Source organism: Phyllostomus hastatus, unplaced genomic scaffold, assembly GCF_019186645.2.
Source record: "Phyllostomus hastatus isolate PE091 unplaced genomic scaffold, TTU_PhHast_1.1 phas_contig_137, whole genome shotgun sequence".
In the NCBI taxonomy this organism is placed as follows: Eukaryota; Metazoa; Chordata; class Mammalia; order Chiroptera; family Phyllostomidae; genus Phyllostomus; species Phyllostomus hastatus.
In genome coordinates, this window is record NW_025333583.1 from 15,055,314 (window position 1) to 15,074,384 (window position 19,071).

Below are 19,071 nucleotides of genomic sequence, written 5' to 3' on the forward strand. Positions count from 1 at the left end.
CAAGATGGAGATGCAGGTAAACACCCTTCTCCTCTCCCACAACTACAGCAAAAATTACAACTAGACCACAAAACAAATATCACCCAGATTTGTCAGAAAATTGAGCTGTATGGAAGTCTGACAGTGATTTTAAAAAACTACATTCACCCAGACAGGGGAGAGAAGTGGAGACATGAAGAGGCACGGAGACACGGAGCGGCAGAGGAATGGGTGGTACCACAGTCATGTGCGGTGGATAACAATCAGGAGGGATACCTCTGAAGCGAGTGATCCCAGACCCAGACCTCACCACCCAGCCCAGGGATCTAGCACCAGGAGGATAATTCCCTATAACTTCTGGCTGTAAAAATCAATGGAGGTTGGGGCAGCAGAAGAAACTGCAGGATTCTCGGGAGACTCCTCTTAAAGGGCCTGCAAAGGTTTCAGCACTTATGCAGACCCAAACCCTCTGGGATTCAGCACCAGGGAAACAGCTGGAAGGGCACAAGTGGCCTATGGGGAGAAAACGAAGTGATTGGAAATAGAGTGAGTGCCAGAAGATAGCTTCCTCCTGGGAAAATCTCCAGAGGCCAGGCAGCAGCATTGTCCCCTCTCTGAGTCCTCTCCCACACAGAGCCACAGAGCAGTGACATGGGTTGCCATGCCGTGGTGATTACCTAAGTCTCCACCCCACATAATTTACAGGTGACTTTTCTACAATATGCATGCCTCTAAGTCAGGGAGTCAAAATAGCTCTACCTAATACACAGACACAAACACCAGAGGCTGCCAAATTGAGGAGACAAAGAAATATGGCCCCAATGAAAGAAGAGAACAAAATTCCAGAAAAAGTACTACATGAAACGGAGATAACTGACCTATCAGATGCAGAGTTCACAACACTGGTGTGATCTGGATGCTGAAAGAACTCATTGGGTACAGAAACAGCATAAAAAAAGACCCAGTCACAAATGAAGTTTGCATTAAGTGAAATAAAAATCTACAGAGAACCAACAGTGGAGAGGATGAAGCTGAGAATCAAACCAACAATTTGGATCTTAAGGAAGAAAAAAAAAACATTCAATTAGAATAGCAAGAAGAAAAAGGAGTTTTTAAAAATGAAGATAGAATAAGGAGCTGCTGGGGCATCTCCAAACGTAACAACACCCAAATCATAGAGGTGCTGGAAGGAAAAGAGGAAAAGCAAGAAATTGAAAACTTATTGAAAAAATAATGAAAGAAAACTCCCCTAATTTGGTGAAGGAAATAGACATACAAGTCCAGGAAGCACAGAGTCCCAAATAAGTTGGACCCAAAGAGGATCACACCAAGTCACATCATAATTAAAATGCCAAAGATTAAAGATAAAGAGAGAATCTTAAAACCAGTAACAGAAAAACAGAGAATTACCTGCAAAGGAATTCCCATAGACTGTCAGCTGATTTCTCAAAAGAAACTTTGTAGGCAAAAAGGGACTGGAAAGAAGTATTCAAAGTAATGAAAAGCAAGGACGTACATCTGAGATTACTCTTTCCAGCAAAGCTATCAGTTAGAATTGAAGGGCAGATAAAGTGCTTTCCAGACAAGGTAAAACTAAAGCAGTTCATCATCACCAAGCCATTATCATATGAAATGTTAAAGGGAACTCTATAAGAAAAAGAAGATCAAAACTGTGAACATTAAAATGGCAACAAATTCACAACCAACAACCATTGAATCTATAAAACAAAGTGAAGAAGCAGAAAAGGAACAGAATCATATATGTGGAGATCATTCAGAGGGTTATCAGCTGAGAGGGAGAAAGGGGGGAGTGGGGGAAAAGATTCAGGGATTAAGAAGTACAGATTGGTTGGTAAAAAACAGACAGGGGGATGTTAAGAACAGTATAGGAAATGGAGAAGCTAAAGAACTTATATGCGTGACCCATGGACATGAGCTAAAGGAGGGGGATTGCTGGAGAGAATGGGGGCACTGGGTGAAGGAGGGCAAAGTGGGAAAATTGGGACAACTGTAATAGCATAATCAATAAAATAATTTTTAAAAAAAGAAATCTTGGTTGCTAAGATATCTAGGAAGAGGAATTGTTGCACTAGAAAGGTAAATGTAATGTTTAACTTTATAAGAAATTGCCAAGCTGTTTTTCCAGAATGGCTGTACCATTTTGGCCATCTTACCAACAATGCAAGAGTTCAATTCTCTAGCACTTGTATTTTTTATGTTATTTTTTTCTGATTGGTATGTAGTGGTATATGGTTTTAATTTGCCTTTCCCCAATATCTAATGACAATGAACAGCTTTCCATGTGCATGTTTGCTTGCCACATATCTTCTTCGGCGAATTCTGTTCATATTTTAGTTGGGTTGCTTTTTTTTTTTAATTTTTTTTTAATTGAACTTTGAGGATTCTTCATGTATCCCTATGCTGTCAAGCACAAGGCAAAGCCAGGCTGACAGATTTAGCATGTAAAGGGACAATGAATCTTTTGAAGACTCAGTTTATTGCTTACACAGAGAGTGAAAAGGTGAACAGTCACAGGTGTCAGTTTTCTGAGGCCTTTGCACAGGATGACAGTGAAACAAGCAGACCAGATGACTGCCACAAGAATAACAGGACACTCTTGCTGAGTCCACTGCATGTTGCTACTAAATAGTTTTATAGCTGCATTTGCACTTTAAGGGTGGTGAAGCCAAAAGCCTCAGACTCCATCAGAACTCTTAAACAGGAAGAATATGTCTCTGACAATCTCTTTGGTAGACAGCAAAGCAGTTGAGACATCGCCTTGTAGCAGCATCTCACAAATCTTCCATGTTCTCAGGTCCCAGGGGGGTCACAAGCCTGCATCTAGTCCTTTCATTCTCTTAACAGTATGTTTTGTAGAGCAAAAGTTTTTTAACTTTGATGAATTCCAATTTATTAACTTTTTTCTTTTATGGATCGTGTACTTGGTATTACATCTAAGAACTCATTGACCCAACTCTAGTCCTAAAGTTTTCCTCCAGTGTTTTATTTTAATAACTTTATATTGTACATTGTTCATTTAGATGTATGTTCCATTTAGTAATTTTTACAAGGTGTGAGATTTATGTTGAGGTTCATTTCTTTGCATATAGTTGTCTAATTCTTCAAATACCACTCATTGGAAAGAGTGTCCTTTTTTGTATTTAATTGCCTTTGCATTTTTGTAAAAATCAATTGACCATATTTCTCCATTCATATATTTGAACCAATCTTATATTTTTGCATTCTCATATTTGTATGGCTGTAGTTCTGGACTTCATTCCATTTCATTGATCTATGTATCTCCCTTCCCGCTTTGCCAACACTATACTGCCTTGAATGGTGAGAGTGGACATCATGGTTTGTTCCTAACCTTGAGCGAAAAGTAGTCAGGCTTTTACATTAAATATGATTTTTTAAAAATTAGACTTTTGTAGATAATCTTTATTAGATTTAAGAGATTGCATTCTATTCCTAATTTGATGAGATTTTTTAAATCATTAATGGATAATGAATTTTGTCAAATGCTTTTTGCATCAGTTAATATAATCATGTGGTTTTCCTTCTTTGAACTGCTAAGATTACAGATTACATTGATTATATATTGAATATCAAGTCGAACTTTCATTCTTTGGATAAATCCCACTCAGTCACTGTGTATTATAGTGTTCACGTATAGCTTGGTTTAATTTGATTATAGTTTATTGGGAATTTTTGCATCTATTTTCATAAGGAACATCGGCTGTAATTTTCTTTTCTTTTATTGTCTTTGCCTGGTTTTATTAACAGGGTAACGGTCACCTAATTTTATGAGTTGAGAATTATTTCTCTCTTTCTCCTCGGTAACACTGATTTGTTGGGGAAAAAACCCTAGTCATTTATTATGTAGAATGTCCAACATTATTGACTTGCCTGATTGATTTCTCATGGCAATCTCTACTTTATTCCTTTAGTCACTGTGTTTCCTGTAAATTGATAGAGCCAGAGGCTTGATTAGATTCAGGCTCATGGATTTTATTTATTTATTTACTTACTTACTTACTTATTTATTTCCCAGTAAAAGTAATAAGTGGCCAGTTTTTATAAAAGATGACTTTCTAATATTTTAACTCCTTGTGCATTTATTGACTTTCATAAAGAAGGACTTTCATCAACTTTTTGGTTAATCTGTATGTCTGATGCGCCCTCTAGGAATCAGAAGCTGAGACATGAAAGTGCATGAGGTTTATTGAGAGGTAACTACTCGTGAACAATGAAAAGGGAAGGAAGTCATATTGGGCAGGGACCATCAAAGCCTGAGAGTGTGAAGCAGATCTGACAGTCTCGCCCAATGCAATAAGGACCTGTGGAGGAGAGACTGTCCACTGGAGAAGTCCCACATCTGGTGGAAATGGCCAACACCAGCTGTCTTTGCCCTGCTTAGTTGTCTGTGGACTGCCTGGAAAGAGGTGGCCTCAGGTCAAAAGCTAATGTGGATCCTAAAGGTGCTACCGCTGGAGGGGCAGTCAACTGTATTTCTTACCACAAAACGGAAAGGGCTTTCTTGAAGGGAGTTCTGGGAGTTATACCTCCATGGCTGCCATGTCCTGAAATACAATTTGTAAATGAAAAGCAGAATGAATTCTTGATTTTCTCCTTTCATCAGTTTTTCTTGTAATGAATGGGTGTCCTAGCAACCTTCAGTGGTAGTGATACCTTTGGTATAAATAATGACTCATGGATTTTGGAAATTTGATGTATTTTAACTAATTGCAGCCATTTTTTCTTTTTGATGCATAATTTCACCTTAGGCCAGTTAGAGTCCTTTCAAATTTGTTCTTACGTTTTTTCCCTTTTTATTAGTGAAAGTGTCAAAGGTACGCAAAAATACAGAGACCAGCATAATAAGCCACCATGTATACAGCACCCAGCTTTGGCAATCATCCATTCACGACTAATGTTCAGTCACGTATTTCCCCACATTCTCCCTGCATTCATGGATTATTTTAAGGCAAATACCAGACATCATGTAATCCTTTGTTATTTAGCATTGAGTCCTTGCTCTCTGGAACAACAACATTTCCCATACCAACCATGAACAATGTTTGCCCTACAGCTGAAATCAGCCATTTTCCAAAGATCCCTCGTTTATTTTAGTGGGAATTTTCCGGTTTCAAGCTACTGCCAGATTTATTTGTTTATTTTTTCTTTATTTTACCTTCTGGTTTCATCAAATCCTTCCTGAAATTATTTTCATTACTAAAAATCATATTTTTTCAGTCTTTTTCTTAAACCTAAACTCACCAGAAGTTTATCTTAACATATCCCAAGAGAAGTTATGTTTCATTTTACAATAGAATATTACATTAGGTAGAGTATTTTGTGTTGAAAGAAACAGAAAAATGACATCAAATCTGGCTTTAAAAAATGAAGAGAGTTCTCACAAATCTGGAAAGCTCAGAGTTAGGGTAGACTTGAAGCTGGTTGACTAAACAGCTTTGCTTTGTCAATAAGGATCCACTTTACCAATTGCTTTCCACGTCTGTGTTCTGCCTTTTCTCGTGTGGGCATGCTTCTAAAACTGGGTCATGGGAATGGGCTTTCTTGTTCATGTCTAGAGTGAGAGAATGCACCTTTGCCCAGCATGTTAGGCGTGAGTGCCGAAATTCACTCACATTGGGCTAGTTTTTAATCACACGCCAACCTGTGAATCAATGATTGTGCTAAGGGAAGTGGAATGCATTCATTGGCTTAAGCCAGTTAAGGCACACTTTGGGACAGGCAGGTAGGAACAGATTCACTCAGAGCACATGAGCTGGGTGGAGGACTGATACTAGCATGAAAATCAAGAAAATATTAGGAAAGGGAAATTATGGAATACAAATCAAATAGGCGACTAAAAAATATCTACTATAAAAACTACACTCTACATCTTGGTTGTTGGAATTAGTGCCTGGAGATTGTCACATCTCAAATGAGACACAGCCTCATCTGGTGATGCCATTAAAAAAAATGTTACATGACTTTTATAGTAGAAAGTTTTAACATTCATCTGTGCAAATAAGTTAGTATTTTCTCATTCCCTTGCAATTGGGCAGGGCGGTATGACTAGTCCTTCCCAAAGGATTACAGATGGAAATGACGTGTCTTATCCTGTGGCAGTCAATTGCTAAATTGCTGTGGAGGCAACTTAAAATCAAAGCCTGGAACCCAGATTGGACAGACAGTCAAGATAAGTGCCCTGGAAAGTTGCCTGGACTCGCAACAAAGTCTGTGTGAGGTACATAAACTTTTTTTGTGTTAAGTCATTGTGACTTTGGGGTTGTTACTGCATCATAACCTGGCCCATCATGACCAAAACAACTTTCATAGGTTCTTACACATGATGATATGTCATTGAGGAAACAGAACTGGTGTTACAACATATATGTAGTACCTTTATGGACCTCAAGAAATTGCCGTGATGTTCACATTGCATATGAAATGAATCAGAATGTTGGGATATTATTTTGATTGTAGTGATTTCTCACCAGTATTTCTGCATATGCCTGTTTAATGTAAAGACTTATAAAATTAGTGTTTCAAAAGAGCAATTTTATTACTTCACTTATTCAAGAATCTTCAATGGTTCCATTAGTACCTATGGAATAAGCTTTATATTCCTTCCTTACTTAAACCTGCATCAAATCCTTCCATATTTTGGTCCTAAACTACCTTTGTCTACCTTTGTAGACTTGCGCACCATTAGTCTTTCTAATTATATCAATGTCTTCTGCATCCTTAACAATCATGGGCAAAGCCACAGAGCCTGAAAAAAAAGGGAACATAGTTCAAAAAAATCTCTTTTAGTTGTTTCTTTGACCTCCCTGCCCCTATATCAGTTTGTTACATTTAGCTGTTTTAGACATTTTACTTTGGAAACTGGTGAAGAACATTGCTTAACTATCATCTGTTCTCCCCTTTCTCCTAAATAACAGTGTTTATATTATTGGAGATTGACAATGTGTTCGACATTAGCTGTATTTCTTGGTCTCCCTGCATCTGATATGTCCACACAATAAAGTTATAGAATTGTGGACAGGAACTTCAGGGGAAGCAACTTAAAGGCTGCTAACCTTTTTTTTTCCCTTTCTCTGCTTCCTGCCTGGGAAGTGGATGTGATGGTTAAAGCTCCAGGAGCCATGTGGGGCCATGAAGTTACTTTGAGAACGGAGGCAGAAGAGAATAATAGAAAGGAGCCTGGGTTCCTGGTGACCTTGTGAAGCTGTTATATCAGTTCTGGTTCATCTCTATTTAAACTTTCATTTTTAAAACCACATTTTATTAAATCTTAAGATGCACCAGTATTTGTATATTATTAAGAAAAAAAAAGCCCATTGGCAATAAAACTGAATCAATGCTTTGTTATTACATCAATAACGGGTCGTTCTAATTTTGGAAATGTTTAAGTTTGAAAAATAATGTGTCTTAGAATCAATAAAATAACTTATAAGAGAGATAATTAACCCTTATTCTGTATGCCATCATTATCTGGGCTTTCAGATACATTTCACACGTACTATCCATATCCTAACTGGTACAAACGAGCTTTCCATTTTTCTGTCTATGTTCTGGACCTAAAACTCATTGAGACTTCTGAGTCAACCTTCGTCAGAGAGGCCTTGCTTTAAAAACTAGCTTTATTGAAGTATAATTCTCATACAATAACATGTATCTGTTTTAAGAAAACATTTCAATGCTTTGACAAATGCATGTACCCATTTAACTTCCATCATGATCAAAACAGAGTATTCCCATCACTCCTCATACTCTTCCCACTCAATCCTCCCCACCTCAGCCTAAGCACCTGCTCACCTGTTTTCTGTCATTCTTAGTTAGATTTGTCTTTTGTAGAGCTTTATATAAGTGGAATTATACAATATTTACTCTTTTTATGTCTGGCTTCTTTCAGCACATTGTTTGTGACTCATTTATGTTATCTTTTTTTAAAAAAGATTTATTTATTTATTTTTAGAGAGGGGAAGGGAGGGAGAAAGAGAAGGAGAAAAACATGAATGTGTGGTTGCCTCTCACATGGCCCCCACTGGGTACCTGGCCTGCAACTCAGGCATGTGCCCTGACTGGGAGTTGAAACTGCGACCCTTTGGTTCACAGCCCGCACTCAATCCACTGAGCTATACCAGACAGGGTCATTTATGTTATCTTGTGTATCAATAATTTGTTTCTTTTATTCCTGAGTAGTATTCCATTTGAAGGATGTACTATAATTTGTTTATTTTTATTTATAGTTTTAATTTGTTGTAGTCCCATTTATTTATTTTTGTTTTATTTTTAAGTATTTTTGTTTATTTCTTAACCATAGTGGGTGATGTATCCAGACTTGTCTTTAGTTTGTGGCTATTGTGAATAAATGTGCATACACAGGGAGTCATTTTTGACTCCCCTATAGCCATGGGCCATTTCTAACTACTTTTGTATTCTCCCTGGTTCTCAAATCCTATACTCCTGCTACCCACGCCCGCCCTTTGTCTACTTATAGTTAAATCTATCCTAAATAGTAATTGCCTTTAGCCTTACTGCTTCTCCTATGCCACTTTCTAAACATCATCACAAAAAGAAGGAATTAAATATGCTAGAACATGACAGTGGAGGAAAGTTGCCCTGGGCATGGAAACATAGAGGAATAAATAGTACAGGCTTCCAAACCAGCTTTCTATTCCATGAGAGTTTAGTGAGGAAAGAATTCTGGCTTTGGAGGTAGGTATGGTTGCCTTTAAATCCAAGATTGGCCTTTTATTAGTGTGAGAATATAGAATACAATATTTAACCTCCATTTTTTTATTCTAGAAAATGAACATAACTCCCTTTGCAAAATGTGAGAATTAAATGCATAAATTCATCCAACAAATATGTGTTGACAACTTATGTATATCAAGCCTTGTCTTCGGCTCTGAAAACACAGCAGTGCAGTGAGCAAAACAGCAAAAGTCTGACTTCATAGAGCTTACATTATAGTCCAGGGAGATGAGAAAACAAAAACAAAACAATCAAAATCTGTGTTATGTTAGATGGTGGTAAGTGCCAATAGGAAAACAGAGCAGGAGAGGGGAACAGAAAACACTGTGCTTGTAACCTCTCCCTGGTTGTGAGCTGTTTAAGACTAGGGTGTGAGCTTTCTCTTGTATCACTAGCATTTATTACAATGTCAGCTGTATATTCAGTGCCACACAGGTGTTTCCTGCATGAAAGGACTGGCTAAAAAGTGTCGGAAGAAGTTTATCTCATGAAATCATTGTAATGTAGCTTACCTGGACACTTCCAGACAGGTACTAATTATGCCAGCAAGAATGGTGCCCTTTCCTTCTGCTTATTCTTGCTGGGGGGTTTTAAATCCTCACCAAAGAACTTTTATTTTTCATTGCTTTTTAGAGAAAGAGGGAGGGAAAGAGAGAGAGAAACACCGATATGAGAGAGAAACATTGATTTGTTGCCTTCTTGTACCACTCGGACTAGGGTGGAACTTGCAACTTGGGTTATCTGCCCTGACTGGGAATCGAACTTGCAAACTTTGGGTCTATGGACTGATACTCCTATCAACTATGCCACACTAGCCAGGGCCCTGCTGGTTCTTTTGTGTCTGATAGCCACTATTATATTTTTCTTGGAAATCAGAATGCTTTTAATGTACTTTCTGAATAATGACATATCCTTGATTTAAAAAATTTACTTTATGCAATTTTCAGACTTTTGCTGAACAATAAATGTAGAAAACAATTTGAAAAATGGTTCAGTTATGGCAATTTTTGTATTAAGGAGCTGTGGTATTCTATAGTGTCTGAAAAACTGGAATTCATTTCCAACCCCTCCCTCCCACCAATTCCTAGTATTTTTTTAAGGTATCATAAACCAAATATATAAGGAATGATAAAATTTTACTTGTATGATGGCTTGACAAACTAAAATTTTTATTTAAGGTCTGCAAGTTTGGCAGACTGCCGGACTGACTATAAAAGAATTCACCTAGAGAATTATAAATAGCCTACCTCCTGGTAGGGGTTGTTTGATGAGCAAACTAGATAATGTATGTAAAATTGCCTTCTGAATTATTACTTGTGTAACTACAAAGCTTAATGCCTATATCATCCACTATTAATTCCATGAGGACAGAAACTTTGCTTATTGCCGTATCTCCTATTCATAAACCATTTGGTGAATACATGAGTGTTTTAGTAATTGATAATTATTTCATAGGACTAAACTGGAGCCTCAAGTGATTTGTTGGCACTACAGTTCCTTCAGGTTAAAATCTGAATTTCTATTATTCAAGATTTACTCAATCTAGTTGACATTGTAATTTTCCAGCCCAATAATATGATATACACAACCTCTACTCAAACTCAAAGGTACTATGTCCTAACTTTTGATGCCTTTCTTCCTTTTCTGCCTAAAGTCTTTTAAAATACCCAGCTCTAGCGAGAAAATCTTCCTTTGAAGTATCTCAACACATGCTTACTTGACTTCCCAGACTGTTAATTAAAAAACAACAACAACAGCAATACACATTTTAATGCCTTAATCATTTTCACACTGTTTTCAGGGACTATGACAGCCCTTTGAATATGATAAATATCCAATAAATATTTGTTGACTTAATTTCCACAACACACTATTGGCTTATAATTTTTATTCCAAGGAAGGTAAATTAATTTCCTAAAACTCTTCCTTTATCCCAAATGAAGGTACAGTTATTGTTTTGATCAATTATTGAAACATATCTTTCCCATAAATGCAGCTTGTTATAAAAATTATTTCCGTCAGGTCACAATCTGCCAAAAAGGCCAGTAACAAGCCGGATATTTTCCAATTCCAGTAATCTGTGTCATGTATTATGCTTTGTTGTAACTCCAATTACTTGGATTTTCCTTCCCTTCCCCTGCCGCCTCCTTGTGCTCCCCGCCCCGCCCCCCCCAGCCTCCCCCCGCCCCAGGATCATAGCCAATTAATAAGGTTGAAATGACGACAGTTGTCTTTCTGGATCTAAAATTCTATTGCGCTTCATCCCCGAATCATTCCATGCATAAATTAGGTGCTTAGGAAAGCCTGTAATTCATCATCGAAAGGGGTATATTTAGTGCCGAGGGTTTTTTGTTTGTTTTTGTTTTTAAAAAATTGGGTTTGTGGCTGGGGGAATGCTGGGTGTAGCTTAGTAGTGAGTGGAGCACTGGGCCAGGTGCAAAACTCTGAAGTATGCTTTTATGTGTCCCTGGCCAACTATCTCCACATAAAACTCCGTTTATTTGCGCTACTGCAGGACGGTGTTAACTCCAACGCCATTCAAAGTAGCTCTGTACGGATTTAAAAATGCTTGAATTGGTGATCCAGATTTTTATTACAGCACGATCCAACTGGATCCAAGGCAGATTTGTCACCCTATTCCAGGGCCCCTTGGGGATTGTACAGAATTATGACTTTAGGTTTGAACGCACAGCCCGAGTAAAAGCAAATGCACGGAGACACGTAAACTCAACGTCTATGACAAAGCTTTGTTAAAACTTGCCGCTGGAGCAGCGGGGAGGAATAGTCAGGACGCCTGGAGCTGGCTAGAGCAGCAGGGAGTAAAGCAGCCTTACTTTCCCCAGCGCTTTGTTTCCACTGTCACAGTGGCACAGAAATAGCTAAGCAGGGGCGGGAAGTCACCAAGCAGCATTTTTGTTGTGTATTTATGCTTTTCCCAGCTGGCACGGGGAAAGGGTAAAGGAGGAAGCAGAGGAGACGCGAAACACGCCCCGAGGGTGCAGCCCACTGCGCCTCTGCAGTGGTGTTGTGGGGTCCGGCTCCAACCACTTCCAGAAAGCTTTTGTAGGCCCCGCCCTGGCCGGGGTTTCCCCGCCACCAGAGCTCATTTGCATGGTGCTGCCCCTCCCCCGCTGCCATTGGCCTGCGCTGTGCCCCGCCCACTGCCCCTCCACCACGGCAGGGTTCTGTCCCCCGAGCTGCCCCGAGGTGCGGGCTGCGGGCGGACTGTTAAACCGCGGCGGCGGTGGCGGCAGCCGGGACAGGAACGGGGCGCGCTCTGGAGACGAGTCAGCTGCGCCCTGGGTGGGGGAGGCGGGCGGGCAGCTAGAGATCACTTCAGCAGCCCCCACCACGGCCGGACCAAAGGTGCGGCGGCGGAGGGGAGCCAGGGCGCCCCAGCAGGCGAGTGGCCGGCGTCGCAGCGGCGGGGGGTGGGTCTCCTCTGCTGGGGCTGGGGGCTGCGCGGGGAGGAGAGGGCGGAGAAGACCACTGGCTAGATTGCGGGCCAGGTGACCGACTGGCAGCTCCCTTGCCCCTCGAATTCTCTGGGCTCTGCGACTCTGGGTCCCGCACAGGATTGTGCTGTAGGGCAGGGGTCGGACCGCAGCCAGATTTAAACGGCTAAACCTAACAGCCTTGGCAGTAGCTCAAGGGAGGGGAGGGAAGGGGTGGAGGGAGAGGTTGGGGGCGGACCTAGGAACAGTCACGTGGGGGAGGGAGGGGCTTGGCAGGCCTTCCTTTTGTTTTGGCAGCGCGTGCGCAGAAGGCTGAACACGTGGTCTTCGGGCCCGCCCCTTGCTTGGGTTGCGGCACCTCAGCGGGTGCAGCGGTGGCAAACGCTGTTTTGGGGGATTCAGAGAGAGTCGGTTGTTATGCTAGTCATGACCCTTGTTTTGTCTATTTCACATTGTATTTCAGGCAAACGTTGATTTGATCTGTAGAATTAGATGGGGTGGAGGTAGGGAGTCCAGATAATTACTGGGGAATGATGTTTGTAAATTTGTGTCGCTTCTCGGTGTGAGAAGGGACCGATGTTGCTGGAAAATTTAAGGCTCTGTGCAGTTTCGTAGCAAGAAGTAGAAGGCTATGTTCTGGTCGTTAAAGAAACCACTGGAAAGGAGTACGATAGGTAGTTTTACATCCAAGAGGGAAGCACTGGATGGACGTTCGTGTAATGTTTTTTTAATCCGAAAAAATTAAGTGTTTGGTTTGTTCCTTGCTTGGGGGGTTGTTGTTTTTTTTTTAAGTTATGGGCAGCACATTCCTTTTGCTTTCCCCAAACTTCAGTCAGGGGGTGGGATTTAAGAGGAGAGCTTTCTTGCATGTTTCCTTAATCGGTTTGCTTAACTCCTAACTCCGTGCGGAGGTTTGGTTAGTAGGAATGTTTTCAAAATGCAGGAAGAGGCAGATTAACAAAAACCTGAGTGAGATATTTACAGTACTGCAGACAAGACCAGTAGTGTTTTTTTGACTAGGAAAAAGTGGCTCTAAGAATAATTAATAGTCGAGAAACATCTGGTCTTCTGGATTGTAGATTGCTTGAGAAAGAGGCTTAGTAGTGAGTGGTCTCTGCTGTTTCCAGTTGTTAACTAGCTGCCTTCTTGGGCAAGTCACAACCTCTCCTCCGATCTCTGTTTTCTCTTGTAAATAGTTTCATGGCATTGTCCTTGCCTTAAGAGATTATTATGAAATCAAATGCCTTGTGTTAGTAATAGGGATTTATAATCTTTACCAACATTACAAATAAAAAAATTGCTACGTAATATGGTTTTATAACAAAAGTCAGAGTTTTTGTTTTGTATAAAACCAGCATACCGGAAAAATATAAACACTGAATCATGAAATGGGATATATTTGAATATCTGCAAAATCTGTTGTAACTGTTATCTTTGATCTCCCTCAATTTCAATTTACTGATTCAGATCAGTGTCAAGGGTGCCATCATTTCCTCATAGTTTTAAAGGTTTAATCTAGACAGTCATTACTTCTCTTTCCCAGCCGTTGGGGAGGCTTTTTTCGTTGTTTTTTTTTTTTTTTTTAATACATGAAATTTCTCTTAATCCAGGCCAGTTCTTTCACATTGATTTTTTAAAAACTTTTTTGGGGTGTCTGTTAATGAGCCTTCTCAAACATCAATTGCTCATAATCTTATTACAAAATAATTTGGAAAATCCAGATGAGTGCAAGTAAAAAATACAAATAATTTGTATTTCTCTTTAAATATTTTCCTACCCAATTTTGTGTATTTTCCCTAGAAATGGGAGCATTCAGCATATTCATCTAACTTTAGCTCGTAAACATCCCCATATCATTAAATAGTCTTTGCAAAAATTATTTTTGGCTGTTTAACATTACATCATGTAACTATCACTTAAATTTTTTACTGGCAGATATTTGGGATATTTCTAACGTTTTGCTAGTGTAGATTTCATTATTAGGATAGCCTTTTACATAAATCTTGGAAAAAATTTTCCCTCAGATTTGTAAAAGTAGAATTACTGGGTCAGGGAGTCTGTATGTGTGTGTTTAATTCTGGTAACATTACCAAGTGACTGTCCAGAATGTTGTTAATGGTTCCTACTCATCTAGTGTATGACCAGGCGTCACATTACAACTTTGTAATCTGGTATTACAAATCTGTAAATCTGGTATTAGCATTAAAGTGAAAACCTTGCTTTAATTTGCATAATTTTTCTTTTACTTAATGTCTATGATATATTTATTTTCCTAATTTATTGTAAGCTTCTTGAGGGAGAGGGATATATTTCACATTTGACATGCTGCAAGGCTCATAGTGGGTACTGAATAAATACTTGCTAATTGCCTATTAATATTTACCTTTTTGACTTCTGGAAGCTCAGGAAATCTTTTTGTGTCTTAATTTATTAGTACATTTTTGGTAATATCCTGTGTATTATTTGTAATTTCACTGGTCTATTACTTTAAGTTTTCATTCGGGTGTGTATGTGTGTGGTGGGAGGGCATGATCTTATCACAGTTGTCTACTAAAAGGTCCAGTGACTTTCCATTGCACCAACTGCTGCATTATCTAAGAGCTCCATCCACCTTTGAGACCATTTATCATGATAACCCAGATTATTTCATTTCCTTTATTCATTTACCTGTCTAGTATGGAATTCACTTACAAATTTCACTTCAATCATTCTTTCACTTGTAGCCTTTTCTGTCTGAAAAAAAGCCTACTGTCTAAAGTTTCTTAGTTTCATTATTCAGATTGTTCTAGATAACGCACCAATTATTGCCTGTAACATCTTTTACTGCCGTTAATCTACCATGTAAAACTTATGTGTAATTTTTGTTTATAATTTCATTTATTCAATTATCTCCTTGCCCTTTTACATTTGTCTATACAGTATCATGTAGTTGAAGGAGAAAGCTGTTTCCTTCAGGTTTTAGAGCTGTTTTTGGGATTAGGTTTGATTTCTTGATTAGGTTTGTCAAGTTATAAACAGCAAGGAATGGGTTTGCTTACAACAGAAGTGACAGCTACTAGGTAATTAGCAGTCGATTTACTGACTTTAAAGCACGTCATCTCTTATACTTCTGTCCTTAAATCCTTACTGTATTAAGGACTATAACGGATGTCCCTGAGTTATCAATACATTCTGACCTTACTTTCAGTATGTTTCATTTAGAAAGGCAAGGAAGGTAGCCATAGCATTTCCAAAAGATTTGTATTTTTTTTTCCTTTTAAAGGTCCTGAAGAGAGATTTCACTGAGCTGCACTTCTTCCCTGATCATGTGGGATAAATAAACTACCAGCAAATGTTAGTGAAAATGGTAATATTGTATTTGCCTGTAGAGAGTCTATATTGAAAATCTGAAGACAATTCATAATGGAAGTTTTTAATACTTGGTAATATTTGTAGGTTTTTAGAAATACTACGGATGTAAAAGTTCTCTGAGTATTGCATAATCGTGAGGAAATGCATTCATTTATAATGTTGAAGCTTTGTTAATGTTTTTAATGAACTTTCTATTTAGTGTATGTTTCTAGTTCTGTAAAAGCAAGGATTCTTAAGCATGTTTTTTAAAGTAATTAAAATTTTTTATTTGGTAGTATGTCATTTGTTAATCAGTGTTTAACCACATAAAGTTAAATTGGAGCCAAAATCTATAGACTGAGCAAATGTGATAGTATAATTCTAAATGTACTTCCAAGTTGATATACACAGAAAAACATACTTCCAAGTTGATGTATACAGGAGAAAAAAAAGCCATTTCATTTATATTCTTATGAGTCATGTACTTATAACTGAGTAATAATAATTCTGCTTGAAGTATGATCTGTTTGATGTGTTGTATGACCACCCAAGTAGCTTTATCTTTAATTAAATTCTTTTAGTCTTCAAAGAGAATTCCTTTTTTAGGCAAAGTTTTCAAAGTGGAAGTTTTTTCTATAAACATTGTTGAGTACAAAGTACTGAGGTAACTGTACCCTGGTCATGCCAATTACTGCAATGTTTTCTGCTGTAAATTGAGAATGCCCGTATGTGGCATAAACAAATCTTGAAAACAACACTGTATTTTGAATTCATACCTTTCATTAATTCCTGGCTTGTAGAGGAATAAAATTTTACCAATGGAAACTCTTTCTCATTACTTGTATTGTTTTAATAGGATTTTTGCTTTATGAGATTAGAAATTAGAAATTGAGTTCCTGTATATTTTGGTAATGTTTGAAAGAGCTGCTCATATTTTGCTAGAAGAATTTTTCTTTTTTTCCTTCTCTTGCTCTTTTATTATAAGCGATGCTATCTGAAACATATTTAAGTTGAAAGTGTGGAAGTAATTTAATATTCATTCTTACTTCAGGCTTCTCCCATCTCTCAAAATGCCCTTGGTAGTCTTTTCACTTTCTTTTAACTCACCGATGAGTCTGCCTTCTTTGTGATAACTTCATTCCTAGTTTGTGTTACTGCTCTGCATTTGGAAGAATTGGAACTATCAAGATTCCAGTTGAAAGAGCAAATTTAATGTTTAAGGGTAGTTTGGATAGGATATCTTCCATGGACTAAATGGAATATACATATGCATGCTAGAATATAAATCATAGTCAAATCTGAAGCAGTATTTTAGGGTAGGAAAAATCAGATTTGGTCTTCAATTTCTAGTGTTTCCTCTCAGGAAGAAGGGTGGTATATATTTTTTTTAAATTTAATCTTCATTGTATTTTTTTTTCCTTTACCATTTAGTCCCCTATACCCTCCTTCCCACAGCAATCACCACCTTGTTGTCCATGCCCATGAGTCCTTATTTGCTCAATCCACCCACCCACTACATCTCCTCTTCCCTCCAGAGCTGTCGTCCTGCTCTCCATCTATGAGTCTGTCCCCATTTTCCCTGTTAGTTTAGTTTGTTCATTAGATTCCACATATGAATGAAATTATATGGTATTTGTCTTTCTGTGGCTGGCTTATTTCACCCTGGTATAATGTTTTCCAGGTCCATCCATACTGTCGCAAAGAGTAAAATATTCTTTTTATGGCTGAGTAGGTGGTTCTTAATGTATACCGTCTAGACTCTAGATTATCAGTTTTAACTCTGTAGGCCAGATTGGCAAATTTTTAATTTTTTTTAGAAAGTATGTCAAAAAGTATTTGGTGTATGTGATCTATGTATTAATTTGTATAGACCTGATTACTAAGTGTCAGGATCAACTCTAATTATTGACATGGTAATTATCTGTATATCTTTTGAGGGATGACATGTTTAGTATGTATCATGTCCAAGGATATTGCGTTTAATTAATGCTAAATTCATAAATATATATGATTTATAAATCTTAAAAATAAAGATGGTCACTAATGAAAACATTTTCTAGACAACAGGGAAAGGCTTTTTATTTGTAGTAATAATACTGTCAGAACAATTAATTTCCTCTTTAGTTTACAATAATTTTTTTTATTAAATTGTAGATCAAAATTAGAATTTATACTGTAGACTTTATAGTCTCCCCATTTTTTTATTGAATTAATTTGATGTTATGTATAATAACAAAACATTTTTTTTAATCTTCACCAGAGGATATGTTTATTCATTTTGGGGGGAAAGAGGGAGAAAGAGAAAGAATCAGAGAAACATCAATGTGAGAGAGAACCATCAATCGGTTGTCTCCTGTACTTCCCCCAACCAGGGATTGAATCCACCACCTAGGCATGTGCCCAAACCAGGGATTGAGCCTGTAAGCTTTTGGTGCATGGGACAACTCTCTAACCACTGAGGCACCTGGCCAGGGCTGTATATAATAATGAAATTTAATATAACCTGAAAGAAAGAAAAAGGTTTCGATTCTGTGTAGTTTTTAAGTGTTTGTTATTTACAGCATAAACTTTGGCTTGCCTTGCTGAAATTTTCTCTCTGGTTGGTACTTCTTAATGAGACTCTAAGAAAAATGGGTATATACTGAGCTCTAACCTGTTCACTGGGGGGTGGTTTACTGGTGGATTATCTGCAACAGTTTTACAACAGGCTGTTGCTTTTTTCTTTTTTTCTTGCCAACCCCAAAATTTCTGGGTTGAAGACGTGCAGAGAAATTGCTATTTATTTATTTTTAGTTCAACTAGAATGTAAGTTGAAAATTACATTGTAAAACATAATAGTTAAATTCATGTCCAGGAAATATAAATGTGTTTTGCATTATCTAGAGCTGTTGCCTCTTGACAGATAATCAAAATTACAAAGTTGCTTGCTTTGAAAGGGTACTGATATGGTTTCTTGTGGTTTTGCTTCTTAAATCCTGTTAGCTTAACATTTTAGTTTCTGTATGTTGTGGTTAAAGGAATTTAATTTTTTTCTCAGTTTTATCCTTTCCAGATTTTTGAAGTCCCATATCATTAGAGTAACTTCTTTTAGAGAAGAGACCTATTTTGCCTGAGTCTCTTGGGTGTGTATGAGATAAATAATTATCAAAAATTATGGTGGTGGCTGAAATAAATGCAGTATTTTAGAACCTAGAAGGAAATTTCTTAGATTTAGCTAAGCTCCAAATACTTTTTCCCCAACACAATTATGTGCATAATTAAAAACTGAATAGTCATAAGATCAGGATGCTTCTTACAAAAGTCTTTGGGGATTTTCTTTTCCCATATTCTTTCTGTATAACCTGGAGTATTACAGGTGTCTAAAAATACTAAACAACATGTTTGGCTAGGAACTTCGAGGACAGAAGTATTTTAGTTAATGGTTGATTCCTATTTAATTGGTGGGAGTAAGGGGCCATATACTTTATACTGTGTACTGTCCAGTATAGTAAGCAGTTCATTAACCACATGTGACAATTGAGAACATGAAATGTGA

The 19,071-nt window shown here is 37.9% G+C and overlaps 1 protein-coding gene across 4 annotated transcripts in view; it reads left to right on the forward strand.

The window, feature by feature from the left end:
• Positions 1 to 11,939: 11,939 nt before the first annotated feature.
• The window catches only part of KANSL1L (KAT8 regulatory NSL complex subunit 1 like), a 113,678-nt gene continuing 106,546 nt past the window's right edge, over positions 11,940 to 19,071 (forward strand). Inside the window, exons 1-2 of one of the 4 annotated variants that reach the window (XM_045855422.1) lie at positions 11,940 to 12,153; positions 15,469 to 15,539. The gene's annotated coding sequence lies outside the window, so the exon portion shown is untranslated. Of the gene's footprint in view, positions 12,154 to 15,467; positions 15,553 to 19,071 lie in introns of those variants that run through there. The other 3 variants (XM_045855405.1, XM_045855413.1, XM_045855429.1) reach the window with 3 other exon arrangements.